General features: G+C 38.5%; 1 pseudogene; it reads right to left on the bottom strand.

The window, feature by feature from the left end:
• The window catches only part of LOC100482642, a 50,751-nt pseudogene extending 35,053 nt beyond the window's left edge, over window positions 1-15,698 (bottom strand).
• Between the last annotated feature and the right edge of the window lie 1,899 nt (window positions 15,699-17,597).

The following is a 17,597-nucleotide window of genomic DNA, read 5'->3' as shown; positions in this document are numbered from 1 at the left end:
TCTAGTTCTGTGAAAAATGCTTTTGGTATTTTAATAGGGATTGATTTGAATATGTAGATTGCTTTGGGTAGTATAGGCATTTTAACAATATTTCTTCTTCTAACTCATGACCATTGAGTGTCTTCCTCTTTCTCTTTCTTTCTTTCTTTCTTTCTTTCTTTCTTTCTTTCTTTCTTTCTTCTTTCTTTCTTTCTTTCTTTTTTTTTTCTTCAATCTCTTTCATCGGTGTTTTATGGTTTCCAGAGTAAAGGTCTTTTACCTCTTTGGTTTATTCCTAGGTATTAGGTTTGTTTTTGGTGAAATTGTAAATGGGATTGTTTTCTTAATTTCTCTTTCAGCTGCTTCATTATTAGTATATAGAAATGGAAATTGCTTTTTTTAGTTAGTAGTTTTTTTATGTAGTATTTAATGATTCATTAGTTATGTATAACACCCAGTGCTCATAACAGCATGTGCCCTCCTCAATAATTATCAGCCTGTTATCCCCTCCCCTCACCCCCTCCTTTCCAAAACCCTCAGTTTGTTCCCGGGGTCCATACTTTCATGGATCATCTCCCTCTCTGATTTCTTCCCCTTCGGATGTCCCTCCCCTCCCCTATGATCTTCCGTGCTATTGCTTATGTTCCACATATGAATGAAACCATATGGTAATTATCTTTCTCTGCTTGACTTACACCACTTAGCATAATCCCCTCCAGTTCCATCCATGTCGATGCAAATGGTGAGTATTCATTGCTTCTGATGGCTGAATAATATTCCATTGTGTATATGTAACACATCTTCCTTATCCATTTGTCTGTTGAAGGACATCTCAGTTCTTTCCACAGTTTGGCTATTGTGGACATTGCTGCTATGAACATTGGGGTGCATGTACCCTTCTTTTCACTACATCTGTATTTTGGGGTAAATACCTAGTAGTGCAATTGCTGTGTTGCAGGGTACTCTATTTTTAACGTCTTGAGTGGCTGCACCAACTTGCATTCCCACCAACAGTGTAAGAGGGATCCCCTTTCTCCACATCCTCTCCAATATTTGTTGTTTCCTGTTTTGTTAATTTTTGCATTCTAACTGGTGTAAGGTGGTATCTCATTGTGGATTTGATTTGTAGTTCCCTGATGACTAGTGATGTTGAACATTTTTTCATGTGTCTGTTAGCCATTGGTATGTCTTCTCTGGGGAAGTGTCTGTTCATATCTTCTGCTCATTTCTTGACTGGATTATTTGTTTTTTTGGATGTTGAGTTTGAGAAGTTCTTTATACCACTCAGATACCAGCCCTTTATCTGTAATGTCATTTGCAAATATATTCTCCCATTCCGTGGGTTGCCTCTTAGTTTTGTTGACTGTTTCCGTTGCTGTGCAGAAACTTTTTATCTTGAAGAAGTCCCAAAAATTCATTTTCGCTTTTGTTTTGCTTCAGACATGTGTCTTGAAAGAAGTTGCTGTGGCCAGTGTCAAAGAGGTTACTGCCTATGTCCTCCTCTAGGATTTTTTTAAAGATTTTATTTATTTATTCGACAGAGATAGAGACAGCCAGCGAGAGAGGGAACACAAGCAGGGGGAGTGGGAGAGGAAGAGGCAAGCTCATAGTAGAGGGGCCTGATGTGGGGCTCGATCCCGTAACGCCGGCATCACGCCCTGAGCCGAAGGCAGAAGCTTAACCGCTGTGCCACCCAGGCACCCCTCTCCTCTAGAATTTTGATGGATTTATGTCTCACATTTAGGTCTTTCAACCAATTTGAGTTTATCCTTGTGTATGTTGTGAGTTTCTTTCTTCTATATGTAGCTGTCCAATTTTCCCAACACCACTTATTAAAGAGACTGTCTTTTTTCCGTTGAATATTTTTTCCTGCTTTCTCAAAGATTAGTTGCCCAAAGAGCCGAGGGTCCATTTCTGTGTTCTCTATCCTGTTCCATTGATCTATGTGTCTGTTTTTTGTGCCAATACTATGCTGTCTTGGTGATCACAGCTTTGTAATAAAGCTTGAAATCAGGCAACATGATGTCCACAGCTTTGTTTTTCTTTTTCATCATTCCCTCGGTGATTCAGGGTCTTTTCTGGTTCCATACAAATTTTAGGATTGTTTGTTCCATCTCTTTTAAAAATGCCAATGATATTTTAATAGGAATGGCATTGAAAGTATAGATTGCTCTGGGCAGCATATTCATTTTAACAATCTTTATTCTTCCAATCCATGAGCATGGAATGTTTTTCGATCTTTCTGTGTTTTCAATTTCTTTCATAAGTGTTCTGTAGTTTCTAGTTGGTTTGTTCCTAGGTATTTTATGGTTTTTGCTGCTATTGTGAATGGAATCATCTCCTTAATTTCTCTTTTTACATTTACATTGTTAGTGTATGGAAAAGCAACTGATTTTTGTGCATTGATTTTATATTTTGCCACATTGCTGAAATGCTGTATGAGTTCTAGTAATTTGGGGGTGGAGTCTTTTGGCTTTTCCACATAAAGTATCATGTCATCTGCAAAGAGAGATTGTTTGACTTCTTTGCTAAATTCAATACCTTTTATTTCTTTTTGTTGTCTGATTGCTGAGGCTAAGACTTCTAGCACTATGTTGAACAGTAGTGGTGAGAGTGGGCATCCTTGTTGTATTCCTGATTTTAAGGAAAAAGTCTCAGCTATTCCCCATTGAGAATGATATTCACTGTGGGCTTTTCATAGATGGTTTTTATGAATTTGAAGAATGTTCCCTCTATCCCTACACTCTGAAGAGTTTAAATCAGAAACGGAATTTGTATTTTTTCAAATGCTTTTTCTGCATCAATTGAGAGGTTCATATGGTTCTTGTCTTTTCTTTTATTGATGTGTTCTATCACGTTGATTGATTTGTGAATGTTGAACCACCCTTGCATCCCAGGCATAAAACCCACTTGACATGCTCAATAATCCTTTTAATGTACTGTTGGATCCTATTAGCTAGGATCTTTTTGAGTATTTTGGCATCCATATTCATCAGGGATATCGGTCTGTAATTCTCCTTTTTGATGGGTTCTTTGTCTAGTTTTGGGATCAAGGTAATGCTGGCCTCATAGAACGAGTTTGGAAGTTTTCCTCCTGATTCTCTTTAAGGAACAGTTTCAGTAGAATAGGTATTATTTCTTCTTTAAATGTTTGGTAGAATTCCCCAGGGAAGCCATCTGGCCTTGGACTTCTGTTTTTGGGGAGGTTTTTGATCACTGCTTCAATTTCATTACTAGTTATTAGTCTATTCAGATTGTCTATTTCTTCCTGTTTCAGTGTCGGCAGTTCGTAAGTTTCTAGGAAGGCATCATTTCTTCCAGGTTGCTTAATTTGTTGACATATAGTTGCTGGAAATAATTTCTAATAATTGTTTCAATTTCCTTGGTGTTAGTCGTGTTCTCTACACTTTCATGCATGATTTTATTAATTTGGTTCCTTTCTCATTTCTTTTGGATAAGTTTGGGCAGTGGTATATCGATCTTATTAATTCATTCAAATAACCGGCTTCTAGTTTTGTTGTTCTGTCCTACTGCTCTTTTGGTTTCTATCTCATTGATTTCTGCTCTAAAGTTTATTGTTTTTCTTCTTCTGCTTGGTTTAGGCTTTATTTGTTGTTCACTGTCCAGCTCCTTTAGGTGTAATGTTAGCTTGTGCATTTGAGAGTTTTCTAATTTTTTATAATAATTTTTTATTCCATTATGTTAGTCACCATACAGTAGTGCAATTGCTGGATCATAGGGTAGCTCAATTTTTAAGTTTTGGAGGGAACTACACACTGTTTTCCAAAGTGGCTGTACCAACTTGCACTCCCACCAACACTGTAAGAGGGACGCCCTTTCTCCACATCCTCTCCAACATTTGTTGTTTCCTGCCTTGTCCATTTTTGCCATTCTAACAGGTATAAGGCAGGATCTCAAGGTGGTTTTGATTGGAATTTCCCTGATAGCTAATGATTTTGAACATTTTTTCATGTGTCTATTAGCCGTCTGTATGTCTTCATTGGAAAAGTGTCTGTTCATATCTTCTTCCCATTTATTGATTTGATTATTTGATTCCCATATGTTGAGTTTGAGAAGTTCTTCGTAGAACTTGGATACTAGTCTTTTATCTGTAGTGTCATTTGAAAATATATTCTCCCATTCTGTGGGCTGCCTCTTAGTTTTTTAGACTGTTTCCTTGGCTGTGCAGAAGCTTTTTATCTTGATGAAGTCCCACAAGTTCACTTTATCTTATGTTTCCCCTGCCTTTGGAGATGTGTCATGAAAAAAGTAGCCATAGCCGATGTCAAAGAGGTTGCTGCCTATGCTCCCCTCTAGGATTTTGATGGATTCCTGTCTCACATCGAGGTTCTTCATCCATTTGGAGTTTATCTTTGTGTATGGTGTGAGGCCATAGCCGATGTCAAAGAGGTTGCTGCCTATGCTCCCCTCTAGGATTTTGATGGATTCCTGTCTCACATCGAGGTTCTTCATCCATTTGGAGTTTATCTTTGTGTATGGTGTGAGAGAATGGTCAAGATTCATTCTTTTGCATATAGCTGTCCAATTTTCCCAGCACCATTTATTGAAGAGACCGTCTTACCATGCTGTCTTTGTGATCACAGCTTTGTAGTACAGCTCGAAATCCGACATTGTGATGCCCCCAGCTTTGTTTTTTCTTTTCAACAATTCCTTGACGATTCGGGGCCTTTTCTGGTTCTATGCAAATTTAAGGGCTGTTTGTTCCAGTTCATTGAAAAATGTCATTGGTATTTTGATCGGGATGGCATGGAAAGTGTAGATTGCTCTGGGTAATATAGACATTTTAACTATGTTTATTCTTCCTATCCATGAGCATGGAACATTTTCCCACCTTTTTGTGTCTTCTTCAATGTCTTCCAAGAGTGATCTGTAGTTTCTAGAATGTAGAACCTTTTCATCTCTGGTTAAGTTAATTCCGAGATAATGTATGATTTTTGGTGCTATTGTAAATGGAATGAATTCCCTAATTTCTCTTTCTTCAGTCTCATTGTTCGTGTATAGATGTGCAACTGATTTCTGAGCATTGATTTTGTAACCCGCCACATTACTGAATTGCTCTATAACTTCTAGTAGTTTGGGGGTGGATTCTTTTGGGTTTTCCATATAGAGTATCCATGTCATCTGCGAAGAGACACAGTTTGACTTCTTTGTCGATATGGATACCTTTATCCCTTCTTGTTGTCTGATTGCTGTTGCAAGGACTTCTAGTGCTATGTTGAATAATAGTGGCAAGAGTGGGCATCCTTGTCATGTTCCTGATCTTAGGGGAAAGGCTTTCAGCTTTTCCCCTTTGAGAATGATATTTGCTGTAGGCTTTTCATAGATGGTTTTTATGAGATTGAGGAATGTACCCTCTATCCCTACACTCTGAATTGTTTTAATTAGGAAAGGTTGCTGTATTTAGTCAAATGCTTTTTCTGCATCAATTGAGAGGTTCATATGATTCTTGACTCTTTTCTTGTTGATATGAACTATCACACTGATTGACTTGTGAATGTTGAAGCACTCTTGCATCACAGGGATGAATCCCACTTTGTCATGATAGATAATTCTTTTAATGCACTGTTCGATCCTATTACCTAGGATCTTGTTGAGAACTTTGGCGTCTATATTCATCAGGGATATCGGTCTGTAATTCTCCTTTTTGATGCGGTCTTTACCTAGTTTGGGGATCAAGGTAATACTGGCCTCATAGAATGAGTTTGGTAGTTTTCCTTCTGTTTCTATTTTTTGAAACTGCTTCAGGAAACTAGGTATTATTTCTTCTTTGAATGTTTGGTAGAATTCCCCAGGGAACCCATCAGGCCCTGGACTCCTGTTTTTGGGGATGTTTCTTTTTTTTTTTTTAAAGATTTTATTTATTTATTCGACAGAGATAGAGACAGACAGTGAGAGAGGGAACACAAGCAGGGGGAGTGGGAGAAGAAGAAGCAGGCGCATAGTGGAGGAGCCTGATGTGGCTCGATCCCATAACACCGGGATCATGCCCTGAGCCAAAGGCAGACGCTTAACCGCTGTGCCACCCAGGCGCCCCTTGGGGATGTTTCTAATCACTGCTTCAGTCTCTTCATAATTAATCGGTCTGCTTAAATAATCAATTTCTTCCTCTTTCAGTCTTGGTAGTTTATAGGTTTCCAGAAGTCATCCATTTCTTCCCGTTTGTTTAATTTATTGGCATAAGGTTGTTGATAAAATTTCTAATGATCCTTCCTATTTCGTTGGTGTTGGTTGTGATCTCTCCCCTTTAATTCATAGTTTTATTAATTTGTGTGCTTTCTCTATTCTTTTGAATAAGTCTGGTCAGTGGCTTATCAATCTTATTTATTCTTTCAAAGAGCCAGCTTCTTGTTCTGTTGATCTGCTGTGCTGTGCTCCTGGTTTCTAATTCATTGATCTCTGCTTTAATCTTGATCACCTGCTTTCTCGTGCATGGGTTAAGCCTATTCTTCTGTTGCAGCTCCAGCTTCTTGAAGTGAGAATATAAAAACTGCATTTTAGATTTTTCTAGTGTTTTGAGTGAGGCTTGGATGGCTATGCATTTTCCCCTTAGGACTGCCTTTGCAGTGTCCCATAGGTTTTAGACTGTTGTGTTTTCATTCTCGTGGTCTCTATAAATTGTTTAAATTGATTTTTAATTTCCTGGTTTACCCAATCATTCTAGAGCAGGATGGTTCTTAGTTTACATGTGTTTGAGTTTCTTCCAAATTTTCCTTGTGATTGAGTTCCAATTTCAAAGCACTGTGGTCTGAGAATATGCAGGGAATAATCTGAGTTTTTTTGTATTGGTTGATACCTGTTTCGTGACCCAGTATATGGTCTATTCTGGAGAACATTCCATGTGCATTTGAAAAGAATGAGTGTTCTGTTGTTCTAGGGTGCAGTGTTCTGTAAATATCCATGAGGTCCATCTGGTTCAATATGTCATTCAAAGCTCTTGTTTCTTTGTTGATTTTCTGCTTAGATGATTTGTCTATTGCTGAGAGTGGAGTGTTGATCTTCCCTATTATTAATGTATTATTATCTATATGTCTCTTTATTCTGCTTATGAGTTGGCTTGTGTATCTTGCTGCTCCCCTGTTGGGGGTGTAGATACTTATAATTGTCATATCCATGTGCTGGATACATCCTTTAAGAATAATATAGTGTCTTTCTATATCTCTAACTGCAGTCTTTAGTTTAAAATCTAATCTGTCTGATATAAGAATTGCTACCCCAGCTTTCTTTTGTGGTCCATTGGCATGAAAAATGGTTTTCCATCCCTTCACTTTCAGACTGGATATATCTTTAGGTTCAAGATGAGTCTTTTGTAGACAGCAAATGGATGGGTCATGTCTTCTTATCCAGTCTGCAACCCTGTGGTGTTTTATGGGAGCATTTAGGCTATTCACATTGAGAGTGATTATTGAGAGATATGATTTTAATGATGTCATGTTGCCTGTGAAGTCTTTGTTTCTATAAATTGTAAATTTCTGTTCTGTATCAATTGTGGGGCCTTTTTACTTTTATAGAACCCCCCCCCTTAATATCTCATAGAGGGATGGTTTGGTGGTTATGAATTCCTTCAGTTTCTGACGATTCTGGAAGGTCCTTATCTCTCCATCAATTCTGAATGACAGCCTTGCTGGATAAAGGATCCTTGGTTGCATGTTCTTCTCAGATAGAGCTTTGAAAATACGCTGCCAACACTTCCTAGCCTGTCATTTCTCTGTAGACAGGTCTTAGGTTATTCTGATATTTTTCCCTCTGTACATAAGGATTTTCTTTCCCCTGGCCACTTTCAATACTATATCCTTGGATCTAGTATTTGCGAATTGCACTATGAACTGACGTGGTGTAGGTCTGTGGTCATTGACCTTGGGAGGGGTCCTCTCTGCCTCTTGGACATGAGTGCTTGTTTCCTTTGCCAGATTAAGGAAGTTTTCAGCTATAATTTGTTCAAATATCTCTTCTAGACCTCTCTTTCTCCACCCTCTAGGGAATGCCAACGATTCTGATATTGGAATGTTTCATTGAGTCAGTAATGTCCTTTAATCTACATTCTTGAGATTGGATTTTTTTGAGCCATGTTTCTGTTTTAACTTTGTTTTCTACCATCCCATCCTTCAATTCGCTAATTTGTTCTTCTGCCTCATTTACCCTGGCTGTCAGAGAGTTTAGTTTAGACTGTATTTGATTCATAGCAATTTTAATTTCTGCCAGATTCACTCTCATTTCCGCCCTTAGAGATTCTATATTCTTGTTAATATTTTCATTAATATTTTTTTCAAGCCTACACATCATGTTGACCATTTTTACTCTGAACTCCATTTCTGATAATTTGGTTATATCCATATCCATCAGTTCTGTGGCAGAGACCACAGTTTCTGTCTCCTTTCTTTTTTGGGGGGATTTCTCCTCCTCTTCATTCTGATGAGGAAAGGCTGTAGGGGTGCCCAGAGCCCAAATTATTGACTAGGACCCAGGCAGTGTGCACTTGTTTTATAGGGACCTTAGGGATGTGGGCTTCTTGATTTTTCAGCCTGCCTTCTGGGGGAGGGGCCTGCCACGTTGATATTCAGGCAACCCTGTTTGGGTAGAGTCGCTGTGTTCCCTTCAAGGGGGAATGGGGATGGGCACAATGTGAGCTGGTATTTCCAGGCTTTTGTTCTCTGGCGGCTTTCCCTGGCAGTTTTCTTTGACTCTTCTGAGAGTCAGAGCAGCAGTGGCCATATCCTAGCCTCTGTCTCAGAACAGAGAGATCGCTGTCCGCTCTCCACTGAGCTCTCCTGGCCACTTTAACTCTGTTTGTGTCGGTGCTGGTAAAAACCCTGCAGTGTCCCGGGTTGTGTGCCCCACAGCCACTCTCCCAGCCCTCACTTCCAGGGCTGGCACGTCTCTCTCCTTTGTGCTTCTAACACCGCCAACCGCCCCCGGTTCCTGCACGCTCCTGAGCTCCCTGTTTCATGTGGTTTGCATGCGCTCCCGAGCGCTGGTTTTCAGTCTGGTTGTGCGCGTGCTCCCGAGCTCCCTGTGTCAGTCCGGTTCCAGTGAGTGCTCCAGAGCTCCAGTTTTCAGTCAGGTCGTGCATGCACTCCCGAGCTCCCGGTTTTATTCCAGTTCCAGTGAGCACTCTGGAGCTCCAGTTTTCAGTCTGGTTGCTTGTGCGTTCCCAGGCTCAAGGTCTCAGTCTCCTTTCCTGTGGGTGCCTGTCCAGGAGTCCAGCCGCCTCCCCATTCAGGTGCTTAGTGCTTCCTAGTGCCTGAGCGCAGTGGCTCCCTCCCCCTTCCGTTTATCTTCCAATATCTGTGCACGGATTCACAGCTCCCCTCTTCGTACCTCAATACTCAGCACTGGAGATGTTCATTTGTGGAGAGCCGGATGTATCTTCCTGCATCTCAGGCTCATTTCATGGGTGTTCATGATGGTCTGGTAGATATCCAGCTCAACTCAGGGGACCAGCTGAAAAAGCAGTCCCCTACTCCTCTGCCATCTTTTCTCCCTCTTTTCTAATTTTTTTGAGGGATGTTTGTATTGCAATGTACTTCCCCCTTAGGACCACCTTTGCTGTATCCCAAATGTTTTGAATAGTTTTGTTTTCATTATCATTAGTTTCCATGTTTTTAAAAAATTCTTTAACTTCGTGATTGATGCATTAATTCTTCAGTAGGATGCTCTTTAACCTCTATGTGTTGAGTTCATCCAAATTTTCTCTTGTGATTGAGTGCCAGTTTCAAAGCATTGTGGTCCGAAAATATGCAGGGATTGTTCCAAATCTTTTGGTACTGGTTGAGTCCTTATTTTGACGTAGTATGTGATCTATTCTGGAGAAAGTTGCATATGCATTCTAGAAGAATGTGTATTCTGTTGCTTTAGGATGGAATGCTCTGTATATATCCTTGAAGTCCATCTAGTCCAGTGTGTCATTCAAAGCCCTTGTTTCTTTGTTGATCTTCTGCTTAGATGGTCGTCCATTGCTGTGAATGGGGTGTTGAAGTCCTCTACTATTCATATATCATTATTAATGTTTTCATTTTCTTTGTTTATTGATTGGTTGATATAATTTGTTGCTCCCAAATTAGTAGCATAAATTTTTATAATTTTTAGACCTTCTTGTTGGGTACACCCTTTCAGTATGATATAGTGTTCTTCTTCGCCTCTTACTACAGTCTTGTTTTAATACCTAATTTGTCTGATATGAGTATTGCTACCCCAGCTTGCTTTTGAGGTCCATTAACATGTGGATAGTTCTTCAACCCCTTAGTTTCAGTCTGGAGGTGTCCTTAAGTCTAAAATGAGTTTCTTGTAAACGACATATGGCTGGGTCTTGCTTTCTTAACCAATCTGATACCCTGTGTCTTTTGATTGGAGTATTTAGCCCATTTACATTCAGAGTAACTACTGAAAGATATTAATTTTACTGCCATTGCATTGCCTTTAAAGTCCCTGTTTCAGTAGATTGTCTCTGTTTCTTTCTGGTCTATGTTACTCTTGGGCTTTCTCTTCATTTATAGGATGCTCCTTAATATTTCTTGCAGAGCTGACTTTGTGGTCACATATTCTTTCAATTTCTGTCTGTTCTGGAAACTCTATCTCTCCTTCCATTATGAATGACAGCCTTGCTGGATAAAGTATTCTTGGCTGCGTATTTTTCTCATTTAGTACCCTAAATATATCATGCCAGCCCATTTTGCCCTGCCAAGTCTGTGTGGTAGGTCTGATGTCAGTCTAATGGTCCTACCTCTGTAGGCTAGGGACCTCTTGTCTTGATCTGCTTTTAGGATTTTCTCTTTATCTCTGAAATTTTCAAGTTTCACTATTATATGGTGGGGTGTTGATCTATTTTTTATTGATTTTGGGAGGGATCCTCTCTAACTCTTGGTCATAAATGGCTATTTCCTTTCCCAGATTACAGAACTTCTCAGTTATGAGTTGCTCAAATATACCTTCTGGCCCTCTTTGTCTTCGCCCTCAGGCACCCCAGTAATTCTGATGTTGATTCATTTTATGGCATCACTGATTTCTCAAAGCCTCTCATCATGGTCTGTTAGTGGTTTTTCTCTCTTTTCCTCAGTCTTTCTTTTCCATCAACTTGTCTTCTATGTCACCTACTCTCTTTTCTGCTTCATTTACACTAGCTGTTTGAGAATCCAATTTCGACTGCATCTCAGTTAAAGTATTTTTAATTTCAACCTGATTAGATCTCATTTCTGCACTAAGAGATTCACTAGTGTCTTTTATGCTTTTTCTAGCCCAGCTAGTAGCTTTATAATTGTTATCCTGAATTCCATCTGTGACAATTTACTTATATCCGTATTGATTAGATCTGTGGCAGAGAGCATTACCTCTGGTTCTTTCGTTTGTTGTAAATTCCTCCTTCTAGTCATTTTGCCTAGAGATGACTGAATGAACGAGTGAACAGAATCAAAAATATCAACCATGACCCAAGTAAATACACACTAGACAAATCTGAAAAGATCAGAAAACAAAACAGAAAAGCAAAAGAAAAAAGGTGGGGGGGCAAAGAGAGAATATAATTTCACTGGGTGGACAAATCTGGTGGTCCACTTATTCCTTAGTGTACTTTGGTCTCTATGTTAGAAGACACTAAGTCCCAATATTGTAAGGGAAGCAAAATGTGTATGTATGTATATATATACACACACACAAAGCATAAGGTTGAATAGAGCGTAAGTCAAAAATGAAGAATATATTTATAAAATGTAAATGTAAAAATGAAAGTTAAAAAACAAACACAAAGAGTTGATAGGGGCGCCTGGGTGGCACAGTGGTTAAGTGTCTGCCTTCGGCCCAGGGCGTGATCCCGGAGTTATGGGATCGAGCCCCACATTAGGCTCCTCCGCTGTGAGCTTGCTTCTTCCTCTCCCACTCCCCCTGCTTGTGTTCCCTCTCTCGCTGGCTGTCTCTATCTCTGTCGAATAAATAAATAAAATCTTTAAAACAAAACAAAACAAAACAAAAACAAAGAGTTGATAAAATAAGAAACTAGTTGTAAAGGGAAAAAAGAAAAAAAAATCAATGGGAAATTTTAAACTGAAAGATAAATGAATCATGAGAAAAAACCTTGAGTTCTATATACTGTTTTCCCTTATAACTGGAAGTTTTTTTACTGTCTTGTGGGGTCCATTAACTTGCTGTGTTCCTGTTCTCCCAGCTGGTCTTCTGTAGGAGAGACCTGCTGTGCTGCTTCTCAGATTTCTTTGCCTGTGTGGAGTTGCACCACACCTACCCAGTCGGCCAGGCTCAGTGTAAGCTGGTCCTCTATGTGGCTTTTGTTCCCTGAATGCTTTCCAATAAAAATGGCTGCACCCAAATCTCCAGACCCAGAGCCAAAAGATCTCGGTCCCTTCTATTCTGTAAACCCATAGGACTAAACGTCCTTCACTTTTGTGTGTGCCAAACTCTGAAGACTGATGTTGGTGCATGCTCACACCGATCCCCCTGGGGAAGTCAGAAGGTCCTATGTTACTGCACTTCCTAGGGCCCTGTCCCTGACAGTAATCCCTGGATCGTGTGCACATCTGCTCTGCCTTTCCCAGAGGAAGGTGGAAGTTTGCCTGGTACTGGCCTTTATCAGGGCACCTGCCCTGAGAGCTCTTGCCAGTTCATGTCCACACCCCACTCTACCCCTCCTGGGGAATGGCAGAGATTCCCAGTGTTCCAGTCTTCTTCAGAGTCCCCAGGCAGAGAGCAGTCACCCCATTGGCCCCTGCTCATGCTTTATGGTGAACAAAGCTGAGAACTTCCTTCTGGGCTCCCTGATCCTGTTTTCTCCACTCCAGTGCTTTGGAACTCTACTTGCTCAGGCAGTCCAGTTAATTCTGGCTCTAGGGATCCTGAGACCACACTGTCCCACCTATAATTCTGCCCATTTCAATACCTGAGCACCTTTCAGGCAGAGATGTCTTACTACAGCAGATTTCTAAGGGTTCTGATTTTGCCCTCCTGGCCTATATCACTTTCTGGTAGCTGGCTTACAGAGGCTTTCTTACCCCCCACCATTTATCTTCCAAAATCTCCCCTCAGATTCACTTCTGCACACCTCCTACCTTGCAAAAAGAGGTCACTTTTCTATTTATAGAATTCCAGATATTCTTTTCTTACATCTCAGGTTGAATTCATGGGTGTTCAGAATGATTTGATAGTTATATTCAAGGGACCAGATGAAAACGAGGTCCTCTACTCTTCCACCATCTTGCCTTCTCCCTCTCCCCTTGCTTTGTATCTAACTAGAAATAAAACACTAACCTTTTAATATTGTATAGTATGATACTTATTTATTGTACTCTTCATTTATCTCCATAGAATTTCTCTTTAATGACTATGATTACTTCTGAGTGATATATAACCATATGTTATAGATTGAATTTTGTCTCCTCCAAATTCACATGTTAAAGTTCTAACCGCTAATTGATTATATATGGAGATAAGACTCTTAAATAGGTGATTAAGATTAAATGAGTCACAAGTTTAGGGCTTTAATCCCTGATGTACTTATAAGTCCACAATTAGCCCATAATAGGGAGTAGCTCAGTATTTTCTTCATGCAGAGGCTAAAAGTAGAATAAATCAGAAAAAACAATCTGTTATTTAGAATTAAAGCCAAAAACAATGTTTTTTATTTCAAAAGATTTAAATTTCCTTTTGAACTTTTAATTGGATATATATGACACAGATGAAATATTTTATAACACCTTTTTCATTTATTTTATTGATTTTATTTTTAATCATTTGCTTTTGCTTTTTTAGTTTCTATTTAAATTCCAGTTAGTTAATGTACAGTGTAATATGAATTTCAGATGTACAGTATAGTAATTCAACGCTTCCATACAGTTGGTGCTTATCACAACAATTGTACTCCTTAATCCCCACCACCTATTTAACCCATCCTTGACCCACTTCTCATCTGTTAACCATCAGTTTTACAACACTTTTTAAGGGTATATAGTAGTTCCTTGGATAAACGTTTTGCTATTACTCCGTTTCTATTAATAAGGCACCTAACAGAGTTGTATCTTTGTGTTGATAGTGTTGTGTTTACCATTGTTAGCTGACACAATTTAGAATTTGACATAGTAATAGAAAATCAATATTACACACTGTATTAGATCAAATTGGCTATTTTAATCCTCTAGACATTTAACAGTGCTTTTTGATTCAAGAAATTCATACATATAAAGATTATTCAATGACTTGTATTAAACTCCACCTTCAGAAACAGTTGCACTATAACACCTTATTTTAAATATATAACAAAGAGGAGGCTCTTAAACTGTTAGAATAACTATAACATGATCACTTATGTTCTACATTTCTATCCTTAGATCAATGAAGGTTTATGTTAACTTTTTAATCATATAATTAGAAATAATTATTACAATCAGTATTACCACTGGTCAGTTTAGCTGGTGCCAAGATTAGAAAATACCACCTATGATCCAGCAATTGCACTACTGGGTATTTACCCCAAAGATATGGATGTAGTGAAGAGAAGGGCCATATACACCCCAATGTTCATAGCAGCATTGTCCACAATAGCTAAATTGTGGAAGGAGCCAAGATGCCCCTTCAACAGATGACTGGATTAAGAAGATGTGGTCCATATATACAATGGAATATTACTCAGCCATCAAAAAGAACAATTTCACAACATTTGCAGCAACATGGATGGGACTGGAGGAGATTATGGTAAGTAAAATAAGTCAAGCAGGGAAACACAATTATAATATGGTTTCATTCATTTATGGAACATAAGAAGTAGGAAGATAGGTAGGAGAAGAAAGGGAAGAAGAAAGGGGGGGGTAAACAGAAGGGGAAATGAACCATGAGAGACTATGGATTCTGGTAAACAAACTGAGGGCTTCAGAGGGGAGGGGGGTGGGGGATTGGGATAGGCCGGTGATGGGTATTAAGGAGGGCACGTATTGCATGGTGCACTGGGTGTTATACGTAAGTAATGAATCATGGAACTTTACATCAAAAACTAGGGATGTACTGTATGGTGACTAACATTATATAATAAAAAATTAATATAAAAAAACCCACCACCAACATAGGTACACCAAGTTTATGGTGCTTATTTAAATATGTCCGTGTTTAGTTATCATAAAGAAATAAGGTACTTTTGAAATACCTCAAAGGTTATTAATATCCCATTCATTTATTTTCATTTTTTGTTTTCCTTTTATTTATTTGTTTCATTTTTTTAAAATATCAGTTCCTTTTTTATTCAAGTATAATTAACATAGAGTGTAATAGTTTTAGGTGTAAAATATAATGTTTCAGCAATTCTGTACATTTCAGTGCTCATCCAGATAAGTATACTCTCAATTCCCTTTATTTATTTCACCCATCTCACAACCCACCTCCCCTCTGGTAATCGCCAGTTTCTTGCCTGTATTTAAGAGACTTTTTTCCCCCTTTTCTTCCTTTCTTTCTTCCTCCCTCTCTCTCTTCTTCCTTCCTTCCCTCCTCCCCTCCACTCACTCTTTCTTTCTTTCTTTCTTTCTTCTTTTCTTTTTCTTTCTTTCTTTCTTTCTTTCTTTCTTTCTTTCTTTCTTTCTCTTTCTTTCTTTCCTTCTTTCTTTCTTTCTTCCCATTGTTTTGTTTCTTAAATTCCACACATAAGTAAATCATATGGTACCTGTCTTTGTATGACTTACTTTACTTAATGACTTTTTTTACCTTCCAGGTTCATCCATGTTGCTGCAAATGGCAATAATTCATTTTTTATGGCTGAGTAATATCCTATTGTGTGTGTGTCTCTGTGTGTATATACATTGTCTATCTATCCATATCTATATCTATATATGTATATATATATATGTATATATATATATATATATATACACACACACACACACACAAATATACCACATCTTCTTTATCCATTCATCTATTGATTGGCACTTAGGTTGGTTACATCTTGCCTATTGTAAATATGGCTATAATAAACACAAAGATGCATATATCTTCCTAGATTAGTGTTTTTGTTTGTGGTAAATACCCACTAGAAGAATTACTGAGTCATATGGTATTTCTATTTTTAATTTTTTGAAGAACCTCAACACTGTTTTCTACAGTGGATGCATCAGTTTGCATTCCCTGCAACAGTACAAGAGGGTTTCTTTTTCTCCATATCCTTGCCAACAGTTGTCATTTCTTCTGGTTTGATTTTAGCTGTCCTGACACGTGTGAGGTGATGTCTCATAGTTTTGATTTATATTTTCCTGGTAATGAGTGATATTGAGCATCTTTTCACATGTCTGTTGGCCATCTGGATGACTTTTTTGAAAAAAATGTTCAGAATTTCTGCCCATTTTTTAAAAAAATATATATGTGTGTATGTATGTATGTATTTCAGAGAGAGAAAGCATGAGTGGGAGGAGGGAGAGAGGAAGAGAGAGAGAGAGAGAGAGAGGGAAGCAAACTCCCTGCTGAGTTTGAAGCCCAATGAGGGGCTTGATCCCATGACCATGAGATCATGGCCTGGGCAGAAATCAAGAGTCAGATGCTGAACCGACTGAGCCACCCGGATGTCCTGCCCATTTTTTTAATAGAATATTTATTTACTTTTTTTTGGTGTTGAGTTGTGGATGGTCTTTATATATTTTGGATATTAACTTATTGGATATATCATTTACAAATATAATTTCCTGTTTAGTAGGTTTCCTTTTTGTTTTGTTGATGGCTTACTTCAATATACAAAATATTTTTTTTTATTTTGATGTAGTGTCAATAGTTTATTTTTGCTTTTGTTTTCCATGCGTTAGGAGACACATCTCAAAAAATGTTGCTGTGGTTAATATCAAATAAATTACAGCCTGTATTCCGTTCTAGGATTTTTATGGGTTCAGGTCTCACACTAAGGCCTTTAATCCATTTAGAGATATTTTTGTGTATGGTGTTAGAAAGTGCTCCAGAGGTGCCTGGGTGGCTCAGTTGGCTAAGCATTGGACATCTCAAGTTTGTGGGATTGAGCCCTGCACTGGGCTCCATGTTGGACATGGGGACTGCTTGGGATTCTCTTCCCCTCTCTCCCTCTGCACCTCAACACCCTCTAAAAAATAATAATAAGAAGAGGTGCTTCATTTTCATTCTTTCACATATAGCTATCCACTTTACCCTGCACAATTTATTGAAAAGACTTTTTTTCATTATAGATTTTTTCCTCCTTTGTCATAGATTAATTAACTATTTAAGTGTGGGGTTAGTTCTAAACTCTCTTCTGTTCCATTGATGTATGTGTCTATTTATAGCTCAGTACCATACTTAATTTGATTACTACTGCTTTTTAGTTCATCTTGTAATGTGTGATTGTAATGCCTCAAGCTGTTTTCATTTTTTCTTGATTTCAAGTTTTTATTTAAATTCTAGTTAGTTAACATATATGGCAAAATTGGTGTCAGGTGTAGAATCTGGTGATTCATCACTTATGTATAACACCCAGTGCTCATCACAACATGTGACCTTCTTAACATCCATCAACATTTAGCACCTACAATGCCCACCTCCTCCATCAACCTTCAGTTTGTTCTCTATAGTTAAGAGTTTCTAAAGATTTGCTTTCCCCCATCTTTATTTCCCCTTCCCCTACGTTT

This window comes from Ailuropoda melanoleuca, chromosome X (assembly GCF_002007445.2).
Source record: "Ailuropoda melanoleuca isolate Jingjing chromosome X, ASM200744v2, whole genome shotgun sequence".
In the NCBI taxonomy this organism is placed as follows: Eukaryota; Metazoa; Chordata; class Mammalia; order Carnivora; family Ursidae; genus Ailuropoda; species Ailuropoda melanoleuca.
This window is presented reverse-complemented; position numbering and strand designations above follow the sequence as displayed.